The sequence below is a fragment of the Ananas comosus genome, unplaced genomic scaffold (genome assembly GCF_001540865.1).
Source record: "Ananas comosus cultivar F153 unplaced genomic scaffold, ASM154086v1, whole genome shotgun sequence".
Classification (NCBI taxonomy): domain Eukaryota; kingdom Viridiplantae; phylum Streptophyta; class Magnoliopsida; order Poales; family Bromeliaceae; genus Ananas; species Ananas comosus.
In genome coordinates, this window is record NW_017893544.1 from 8,387 (window position 1) to 19,825 (window position 11,439).

Here is an 11,439-nt window from a genome sequence, read left to right on the forward strand (position 1 = left end):
TTGGATCGACGAACCGTCTTCGCCTACACGTTCAGAGACCAAGCAATTAGGTTTGCGACCACTTAAAATAGATCAAAACCCTAGCCTTCTCTTTCTCTTTCTCTTCTTTTCCTTCTTCTTCTTCCTCTCCTTCTTCTTCTCCTTCTCCTTCTTCTTCTTCTTCTTTCTAGAGAGAGAGAGAGAGAAAGAGTGTGAGAGAGGGAGAGAGAGAAAGCAACTGAGAGGGAGAGAGAGGTCCCCCACCTCTATTAAAGGCCACTTTGCAATTAGCCCCCCCTCACTTTCTACCTTCTGAACTAGCCCTCACTGGGCATTTTCGCAGCGAGGGACTGGTCCCAGCTCGGGGAGACCGGTCCCCGAAGGCCACCCATTCGGGCAGAGGGGATTTCGCGTTCGGGAATCGGTCCCTGTCTGAGAGACCGGTACCCGGGAGACCGGTCCTTGGCTGAGAGACCGGTTTCCGAGAGTAGTATTTTCGGGACTTAGCCAAATTTCGGCTAATCACGCGGGGCCAACGTTCGGGAACCGGTCCCTGCCTGCCAGAGACCGGTTGCACCGAGGAACCCCGCCAGCCCAGCCTGATGGGACCGGTCCCTCCCTGCCAGGGACCAGTCCCCGAGAGCAAATTCTGCTCCAGTGCAGATTTTTCACTGCAGCTCTCGCGGACCCTTCCTCAATGCACTCTAGGCATTTTAATCACCTTCGGGCTTTCCAAAGCCCACACCCTCGACAAACAGTCGATTCTGAATGAAGTCCAATCCTCGGCCCTCGAGAATTTACTTCCTTACAGCACCATTCTTTTTTAAATAAATTTTTAAAAAGTGTATTATCAATGATCTAATATGCACTTGTGATATATGTTACATGCATTAATTAAAGTGTTTTAATATGCTTTAATGAAATATTGCATGCATTTAAATATTGTCATATGCCTTTTATATGATATAGATGTATTTTTAGGCATAATAATATTTTTTTTTTATGCATGCCTTATCATGTGGGAGTCTTTTATTTTTGGTAGAGTAATTATATGCTTTTACTCCCAAATATTTTGTGCATCTTAATTAAGTATTTAAAATTTTTTGACATATGGTGCGTGATGTGATTATGAGCATAGCGAAATTTTCCTTTACGCATCTATGGTCTAATTTTTTAATTTATTTAATTAGAGATGTGGCAAAATTGAATACATGCATCGTGTACTAATGTTAAAATATCCTTTTCTGCGTATTGCATGAACAAAGTGAGATTTAATGGCCTCCAAGCAAATTGTTGCTGATTTAAACAAGGGCGAGAAATTGGATGGTGACAATTATGATATTTGGCACCGTAAAATTCAATATGTCGCGCTGAGCAAGAGGTCCTGGAAAACTTGAGTAATAAAATGGACCAACCACGAGGGCAACAGTGCCCAGGCTCGCCGAGATATGGAAGCCTACAATAATTGGCTAAAAAGATCGCATTGCCCGTCACGTGCTGAGCAGTATGTAGAATGATCTCTTGTGCGAGTGTGAAGCAGTATCCGACTGCGTATTGACATGTGGGAGGCTCTCAAAGCAAAATTTGGTAGCAACTTCGGCTACAAGTTGCGCAGTCTGATCTATATGGTTTGACAGTTATAAGAAGCGTGCCGATCAGACTATGAAACAGCAGTTAGAACTATGTCAAACATGATTCGCGAGTTAAAGTTGGCTGGCGGCACCTTGACTGATGAGCAGCAGATCAAGCTACGATTGGCTCTCTTCCCAATTCTGGAACATATGCGAGTAAATTGACCACATAATGGATAATATCAAACTTTGAGGATGTTGCGCGCATTTAGAGTTGGAGGAGGAGCGCCTTGACTGGCTGTAAACTCAAACTGGCAAAATGCGCTGCGTCAAACTTTCGCAGGACATCTGGGTTCAAGCGAAGAGGACTACTGTGGCTCAAATCGTAGCGGATCACGCCTAAGAACACGAAGAGCAGCTAAAAGAAAGAGAACAAACGAGTGGCAAGAAGGACAAGTCAAAGATGATTGTTCAACTGTAATCAGCTGGGACACTTCGCTCGTGATTGCACTGAGCCGAAGAAGGTACGTCTCTATCCCGATTCTCGCTCTTTTGTTTCTTCTAACACGTTTGTTGCTGAATCTCTCCTGTGTGGATTGTAGACTGGGAGCAACAACGACACCGTAGCGAGGGATCGGATGGGATTCGTCGAGTACCGTCGTGTGCCTGCTGGGAGCAGAAGAGTATATCATGGGAACGATTCAAGTGTCGATGTGTTAGGCGTTGGCACATCAAGTTGATCATGCAAGGTGGTGAACTTTACCTACATGATGTATCTCATGCTCCAGGAATTCGGCGGAACTTGTTTTCTATTCTGCTATGCTACAGTTAGGCTTTTCTTTTCGTTTTGAGAGTGATGTAGTTAAATTCATCTTGGAACTATTTATTATGGAGAAGTTTTTATGTCAATGGTTTTATGTTTTGGACATTGATTATAATATAAAATAATAGTGATTCTTTTCCCTGCTTCTTCTGTTGAGAATGATTACAATGTTTTCAATTAAATGGCATGCACGTCGTTGGTCATATTAGGCAGGATAGAATGACTAGAATTAGTTAGAGACGGGTTTTTGAGCTCGCTCATCTAAAGTCGACCTGCCCACATGTGAACATTGTTTAGCAGGAAAAGCGACCCGAAACGCATTTAATGAAGCTTCTAGGGCAGAATTTCCTTTACAATTGATCCATTCCGACCTTTGGTGCCCAATGAGTGTGAGGGCAAGATATGGTGCTTTACTAGTCACACACATTTATAGATGACGCATACGCGCTTCGGTCATATTTAATCTATCCCCATAAGTCTGAAGCCATTGGATTGTTTAACGTTATATAAATGAGGTTGAGAATCAGTTAGATATGAAAATTAAATGCTTAAGAACTGATCGAGGCCGCGAGTATCTATCTGAACAATTCAAGGAATTGTGTGATGAAAAGGGAATAATCAGACAGCTGACAATTCCTGGCACTCCGCAGCAAAATGGTGTAGCGGAGAGAAGAAATCGCACCTTGCTTGACATGGTTAGGTCAATGATGGCGCAAGTAAATTTGCCTGTCTCCTTTTGGGGAGACGCATTGTTAACTGCTGCCTACATTCTTAATCGTGTACCCTCCAAAACAGTATCTTCCACCTCTTATGAATTATGGACAGGCAGGAAACCAAATTTGGAGCTCCTCCGTCCTTGGGGTTCGGCAGCTTATATACACAACACTTCTCACAAGGATGGAAAGTTGGGTCCTAGAGGAAGGAAGTGTATCTTTATAAGATACCCTGATCACTCTAAGGGATATGTGTTCATTGGAAAGCAGCCAGATGGAAGTTTGACTGAGATTGAGTCACGAGATGTTGAATTCCTCGAGGAGGATTTTTCTTATAGAAGTGAGGTTCGAAATGAAATTGAGATCCATGAGATGGATGACTCTGGTATTGGCGCTTCTATTTGCTCAGTTGAGGCAGAGGAGGGAACTCCGATACCTCCTGGGGATAGTGGGAGCGACTTACCTTTAGATAAGGAGCCTTAACTTCGTAGGAGCGCACGTGTGGGCGTTCCCCGTCGTCGTTTTGAGATTGAGGGGAAAGCTTTCATGGTTGCTGCACATGATGATGAGCCTGGATCTTTCCAAGAGGCTCTCTCATTACCTACTCATAAGGAAGGGTTGGATGCAATGATAGAGAAAATAGAATCGATGAAGTCAAATCATGTCTGGGACTTGATTGACTTAGCGCAAGGTATACGGTTCAATCGATAGGTACAAGGCTCGCCTGGTAGCAAAGGGTTTTACCCAACGAGAAGGCATTGATTATGAAGAAACCTTCTCTCCTGTTGTAAGGTTTGCTTCGATCCGCCTAATCTTGGCCATTGTCGCATATTTGGATTTGAAACTTTACCAAATGGACGTTAAAACTGCATTTTTCAATGGAGAACTGGATGAGGAGATTTATATGGATCAGCCTGCTTGCTTCTCTGTAAAAGGTGAGGAGTATAAAGTTTGTAAGCTCCGACGATCCATTTATGGATTGAAGCAGTCCTCCAGACAGTGGCATATTCGATTTCATCGAGCCATCACTGAAGATGGGTTTACGATGATTGAAGAAGATCACTGTGTGTATGTTAAACGGTCCAAAAGGATTTTTTCTAATCCTTTCCTTATATGTTGATGATATCCTATTGGCCGGGAATAATAAGGAGATGATTGTCGCCACTCAGACGTGGCTGTCCTCTAATTTTGAAATGAAGGACATGGGTGAAGCGAATTATGTGCTCGGAGTTAAGATCCTACGAGATCGTTTAAAGAAACTTTTAGGTATGTCCCAACAGACTTACCGAAGAAAAGTTTTAGAACGATTTCAGATGCACAATTGCAAACCCATTGACACTCCTATTGCTAAAGGTGAGAGTCTGAACCTTAAACAGTGCCCTAAAACTTCTGTAGAGAAGGATAAGATGAATCGGATTCCATATGCTGGTGCGGTCGGGAGCCTGATGTATGCTATGATGTGTACTCGGCCTGATATATGCTAAGCTGTGGGGTTGGTTAGCCATTTTCAGTCCAATCTAGGATTGGACCACTCGAAGGCAGTGGCGCAGAAGAAAATAATCCTGGAACACATATCTACGAGTCGTGTGGTTGCAGATTCTCTAACTAAGCCTGTTGTTAGAGAATTATTTTTTGGCTTATGTTAAAGCTCTTGGACTTCGTAGGATTTGATTGTGTAGACAGTCGATTATTTTTGGTTATTTAATTACAAATTATGATTGTGGCAAAGATATTTGGCAAGATTAGTACACGTGCATATATTTCCTATATTGTTATTGAACGGATTGATAGTATGTCGCAGGCCGATTGGCCCTCTCACACGGGCAATCATTCTTTTCGACGCTGTAGAGAGCGAGCGAAAAATTGAGGCATTAATGGAAGCCGCCTTGGTTGGCACCAAGATGAGGTCATTAATGAGACCGCATACAAAGAGTCCCACGATTCGTATGGCCTGTACATTAAGAGTCGGATGTGAGCTCACCGTTTGGCGCTTGAGATAGCGAGCAAATGGAGAACTCAGGCTAGACACTCCGGGTGTGACTGAGCTAAGATCCGTATGACATTTAGAAAGACATACGCTTATTGGGATTCTCTGTCATAGCATGTATTTCATACTACATGTGCTGGGCGACTAAATAAAGAAGATGAGTGAATGGATCCCTGCTTCCTCATCGTGTGAGTTCTTACCGGCATTTTTTTGAGACGATGTCCTATATATGTTAGATGCCCTTGGTGACTTTTGACTATGTCATTAAGTGAAAGAATTGATGTTGCTACTTTGGCATGTTACCTACGGCTATGAGTGATGCGGCTTTACGGGGCATTGCTGGGAAAGCAATCAGTTCTCAACTCGGTGGCATGAGGGCTCAAGGAAGACTAACTGAATTACATTCAGACACTTTGACTCATTGTCGACAGGTTGTGTCGCTTCAGCATAGCGAAACAATCATGAGTATAGTGTCATAATGTGTGCAACGGAGGTTAGCATGGCTCTCAGAGGGATTAGAGATGCTGAACCTGATGTAATTCAATGGTCTAGGGCATCACGAGTCTAATATTTTTTTTCTTTTTTGAGGGTTGATGTCTCTATGCTGGCCGGATGCGGTTTCTAGTATAGAGCTCCCAAAATGCAGGTTGACTCGGCGGTCGTACTGTTCATTTTCCTGTATGAATAGAATTAATAGTGGTGTGATGTTGAGGAAGTGGTTATGTCACGCCCCGGGACCCAGCGGAAGCCCGCCCGGCGCGTGCCCAGACCCGCCATACGTCTAAAATATATAAGGCAGTGATAAAAGACAACTAGGAGTATCAGAGCATGATAAGTGTCTAAGTTCAACGACAAGGGAGTAAGGATAAAACTGAAATCCACTAAAGAAACATAAGGTAGTACAAAGGAAACCCCAAAATAAGTGCTAAAAGTAAATACATAGGTGGTCTCTATACATGGATACAAAATCTCTAACTCTCTCAACTACCAAAAAGAAAGAGTAAACCACCTAGGCAAAGAACCGCTCCTCGCTAGCTAGCTATGCGATCCCCTTGCCACGACCCCGTGCCTCCGCCGGTGCCGAAGGCTCTGAAAGAAACCACAAAAAGAGGGCGTGAGAACTATTAAAAATAGTTCCCAGTGGGCAATTACTGACTTCAGTGAACTGCGCCACAAGGCCCAAAAGCTACAAGGAAGAGGTCAGTGACAAAATGTACTAAAGCAAAAGGAAAGTAAAATGTAACTCGCTATAGCATAATGTCTCTACTTAGCATGATTTGTATAAGTAATAAAGCAACTATAACATGAATGCACATGGATGTGTATAACATGAATCAGCATAGGTATGCAACCCTCACGATGTCCATAATACAAATAGTAAAGATATCACTGTTTACTATTCTAGCCAAAGTCCCGTCAATATACAAAGTCATCATCTGTCCTCATGTCATAATGAATACTCAAAGTCAAATCTGAAGAGACCCACCCGAAGGCTGTCTATGGCCCTGAGACCCACCCGTAGGCTGTCTGGCCGGTGCCGAGCCTAATGGCCCCGTGGTAGTCATCATCCCCACCCTAGGAATGAGCCTGGCCCACGGCAATCCACTTTGGCGCCCAATCCCGCACGGCGAATATGAATCGCGATGGCTATCTCCGGAGTGCCGGCTTGTAGGGAGCGACCCTCACAAGCATGTGCGAATGAGCACAATGGCAAGTAGTCATACGTCCTGTCACAAGTACCAAGTCCTCATGTCTAAAATATGGAATGTATCGAATGTCCCAATGGCCTATCTCTATGTCATCATGTCTCTAACATGGAATATATAGCAGATGTTCGATGACCTAACATTATATCTCTATGTTGCAGTTTCATAGTTTACTAGTTTCGAGTGCCCCTTGATGACACTTCATGCTACTAAGTCAAGCCTAGTATACTGTTTCCCATTATCCAAATATGAGCTAATTTAGCATTCTAGACGAGCATCCCATTCGTCCACACGAACACTCCTCACATGCATGAAAATAACCCTGCTCGCTCTACTATATAGAGTGAAATTTAACTTACACATAAGGCATGCATTTTAAGTGTCCTAAAATTCACATAAATTCCATTTAGCATAGAAATGCATTTAAAAATACTTTACAACAAGTATAAAGGGCATAGGGGCCATTTTGCCCCGTTTCCACGAAGCCAAACCCACCAAAATCGACTTCTTCGTTTCGCTGAACGAAGTGATCCACAAGCTTCCTAGTACCCTAGAAGCATCAAAAGTAGGGTTACCCAAACGAAACGAAGAGCCTATAGCTCAATCATTAACCATCTAGCAAAAGGGGTAAAACTCACCTCAAGAGCAACAATCTCCTCTCAAGCTCCAAATGAGAGCTAGAACCCTTCCAATCTATCCTAGAGGAAGGTTCTAATCCAAAAGATTGAGCCTCAAAAGCCCTAAATCAAAAACGCCCAAAAACAACCCTAAGTGTACAATCTAGGGTTTCATCTCAAAGAGAACCTCAAATCCAAAATCTAGAGGGAGAGAATAAGCTACCAACCTCTTAGAAGCTTCCAACAAGGTTCAAAGTCCTCAAGGTCGAAGAATCTCTCCTCCAACAAGCTCCAAACCCAAGCTCTAATGGTGGAAATGCCTTCAACACCCAAAAAGGAGCAAAAAGAGGTGTTTAATCTCTAAAAACCCAAGCAAAATCAAGGAAAAGGAATGAGGAGGTGTGGAGAGCTCCCTCACCTTTCTCCTTGCTGGTGCCAAGCTCAGGGAAGACCCCTAGGGCGTGGGGATACAAATAGAGAGGCTACAATCGCGAATACACCCCTGCAGTTCAAACTACTCAAAAACTGCCTCCTTGTACCGGTACACGGGCTCTTGTACCAGTACAAGCCCAACGAAAATCACAACCCGAGGCTCGGGTTGGCGGGTTCAGCGGCTCTGTACCGGTACAAGCCGATGGCTGTACCGGTACAACTATCAACCCTTGTACCGGTACACCCATCAACCCTGTACCGGTACAAGGCCCTGAAAACTGAAATCCGAGAGCAGCCTAAGCCCAACTTTTTGGTGACCTTAGCGCTACTTTAAAAACCTCGATTCTCAGGATACGCGCCATAGGTCGGAACACAGTCAACGACCCACCAGAAAATCTGGAAAAGCTCAGGACACAGTCCAAACACTCGAACCTCGCAATTTGCAAAGGTCCAGTGTGCTACAGGTTACGATGGCATCGATCCCGTCATGTGCGAGTGGGAGATGTTGGCATTCGGTTAAATCGAATCGGGTACGCCCATAAGCGGGTTCGATCCGACGGATATTATGTTATCTAATTGGATTGGAATTAATCTCGCTTTCAAATTGAAAAGTTAGTTAAAGATAAATCCTAGTCATATTAGGATAACAATTAATAACCGTTTTGGCCTTATCTCTAACGCTATTAGGATTTTGGAATCCCTATAAATATGCGGGCGATCCCACATAACAAAAGGTACAAGAACGAAAAAAGAAAAGAGAATAAGAAAACAAAAGAGAGAAACCACATCCTCCATTAACCTATTATTCTAGAGGGACTTGAACGGTGGATTTGTGATCGTGCTCGTTTGTAGTTCGATCCATTGCGAGTTTGGAACGTGAGAAGATTTAATCAAGGACGATCAAAGGACACGTGAATCAACCTCGACGATCCGGGCTCATCGCGTTATAGCGCGAATCGCTTCCGCAAAAAGGTATGAACGAATACTTCCGCTGCGTTCTACATTTTACCTCACTTGGGTGCTCACATTTTATCTCATGCATACATATAGGGTTAAACATTCATAGGGGTTCTCAACCATCTCATTAGACAAATTGTACTCACAATATGCGACATCACATTATTCTCATTACATATACCCTACTATGCATGCAACAATGTATATAACATATGCTCAATTGAATGACACATTAGGCATAGAAGGAAGTTCAACGAGTTTGGATAGTACCACCCACCTCGTAGGTTCTCAAAGGTGCTCCGACGATTTTCTTGGGATTTTTAGACACCCGGTTCGCTACCTGCGAGTTAACGAAGCCAATTAGGCTTATTTGGCCGTAACTTTACATCGGCTTTTCGTAACGTTAATCCGAGCACACCAACGCGTCGGAAATACCCCCAATTAGATTTCTAGAGGGTCAATTGCACTTTAGAACCCTCGCAAGCAAAAGCCCCAATTTGGGTGCCCTGGCTCATAACATACATCAAACCTAGGGTTTGATCTCATTGGGAAGCAAAAGAAGCTTCATTCTACGCTAAAGACTCCACAAAAATCATCTTTAGTTCAATCCAAACCCTAGTTTGGATTCTACCATGAGAGGGGTTGAAGCTCTCCTTCAAGCTTCACCTTCCACACCATTCCATGGTTTTGATCTCAAAATGAAGCAAAAGATAGCTTCAAACACTCTATAGGTTCTATTAAAACCATTTCTAGGTCCATCCAAACCCTAGTTTGAGCTTTACCACTATTGGGATTCAAAGCTTACCTTGTAAGCTTTCCTTTTCCAAGCTAGGGAAGGAGAGGAGGGGTCTTCTTCTCCTCCTTGCCTTCTTCTTCACCTTCTTCCTCTTCTTTTCTTTTCTTCTTCTTGTCTTCTTCTTCTCCTTCTTGTCTTCTAGAGAGAGAAAGAGAGATGAGAGGGGGAGTGTGAGGGAGAGAATGAGAGGAAAAGCCCTCAAAACCCCCCACTTAACCATTGGGTTGCACAAATGCAAATAGGCCCCTCAACTTTCACTTTATTGAACTGCTTGAACTGGGCAGTTTTCGGGTTCGGGGACTGGTCTCCCGACTTGGGACCGGTCCCAGAGAGCTCTCCCGCAGCTCAGCGGGGGCCTTCGCACGAGGCAACCGGTCTCTCCGAGGGAGACCGGTCTCTCGGGGACCGGTCTCTCCCCGGAGGGACCGGTTCCCGAGAGCTGGTTTTCTGGGACTTAGCCGATTTTCAGCTTTTCTCATTTCTCACGCGTTCGGGGACAGGTCTCTCCCACCAAGGACCGGTCCCCGAGAGCTCAAAAACTGCAGTTTGAAGATTTTTGATTCTTTAGCTCTCGAAAACCTCCCACAACGCACTTTTGATCATTTTAACACCTTCGGACTTTTCGAAGTGTACCACCCTCGCACTTTGGTCAATTTGACTAAAGTTCGATATTTATTTTCCGAATTTTTGGTATATTACACCCCGTGTAAGGAAGTGAATTCTCGAAATCCGAGAGTTGTACTTCGTCCAGGATCGACTATTTGTCGAGTGAGTATCCTTCGGAAAGGCTAAAGATATCCAAAACACGAAAAGTGCATTGGAAACGTGTCCGCGAGAGCAGATATGCAGAAATCTGGACTCAGCAGATTTTGCTCTCGGGGACCGGTCCCTGGAAGGGAGGACCGGTCCCCGTAGCTGATGGTTGCGGGGGAGGTTGATGCAACTGGTCCCTGGCTGAGGGGACCAGTCCCCGTGTGCGACGTCAGCGAGAGAAGGCCAAAATCGGCTAAGTCCTGAAAATCGAGCTCTCGGGGACCGGTCTCTCAGGTGAGGACCGGTCTCCCGGGGAGAGACCGGTTCCCGAACGTGAAGAGGCCCTCTGGCCGCCAGGACTGCTCTCGGGGACCGGTCCCAGGTCGGGGAGACCGGTCCCTCTGGGCGCAGAATGCCCAGTAAGAGCAGTGTACAGAGACAAAAGTTGAGGGGGTTAACTGAATATTGTTAAAATAGAGGGGCTTATGGGTCCCCTCGCTCTCTCATTCTCCCATTTCTCTCTCTCTCTCTCTCTCTCTCTCTCTCTCTCTCTCTCACTCTCTTGCTCTCTCTATCTAGAAAAGAAAGAACAAAAGAGAAGGAGAAGAAGGAAGAGAAGAAGAAGAAGGAGGAGAAGAAGAAGAAGACGGAGGAGAACAAGCTAGAGAAGGCTTGGAGCATCTTCCTCTCTTCCTCTCCTCTCCATTGGTGTAGCTCAAGAGGTAGGCTACCACCCTAGCTTGTAGAGCTTAGGGTTTTTGGGTTTTGAGCTTTGAGATGAGGTCAAATGGACTTCTAGTACCATTGTTGGTGGATTAGAGCTAGAGGCTAGGGTTTCATGGTGCAAATGGCATGATGCTAACCCTAGGGCACCTAAAATGGGATTTTTGGAAATAGATGAGATTGATCCCATTTGAGGCCTTGTAAACCTAATTGCTAGGTGTCCAAACGCGTTTGCGGAGTCGGATTTATGATTCGTCGAGCGGGTGTAGAGCTATCGGCAAAGTAGGGCCGACCTAGCTTCGTTTCTCCCAAAGAGGCGGGGAACACGTGGTTTGAAGTGCCGAGGAACGCTTCTAGGACCTCCACAACGATTATCGACGAG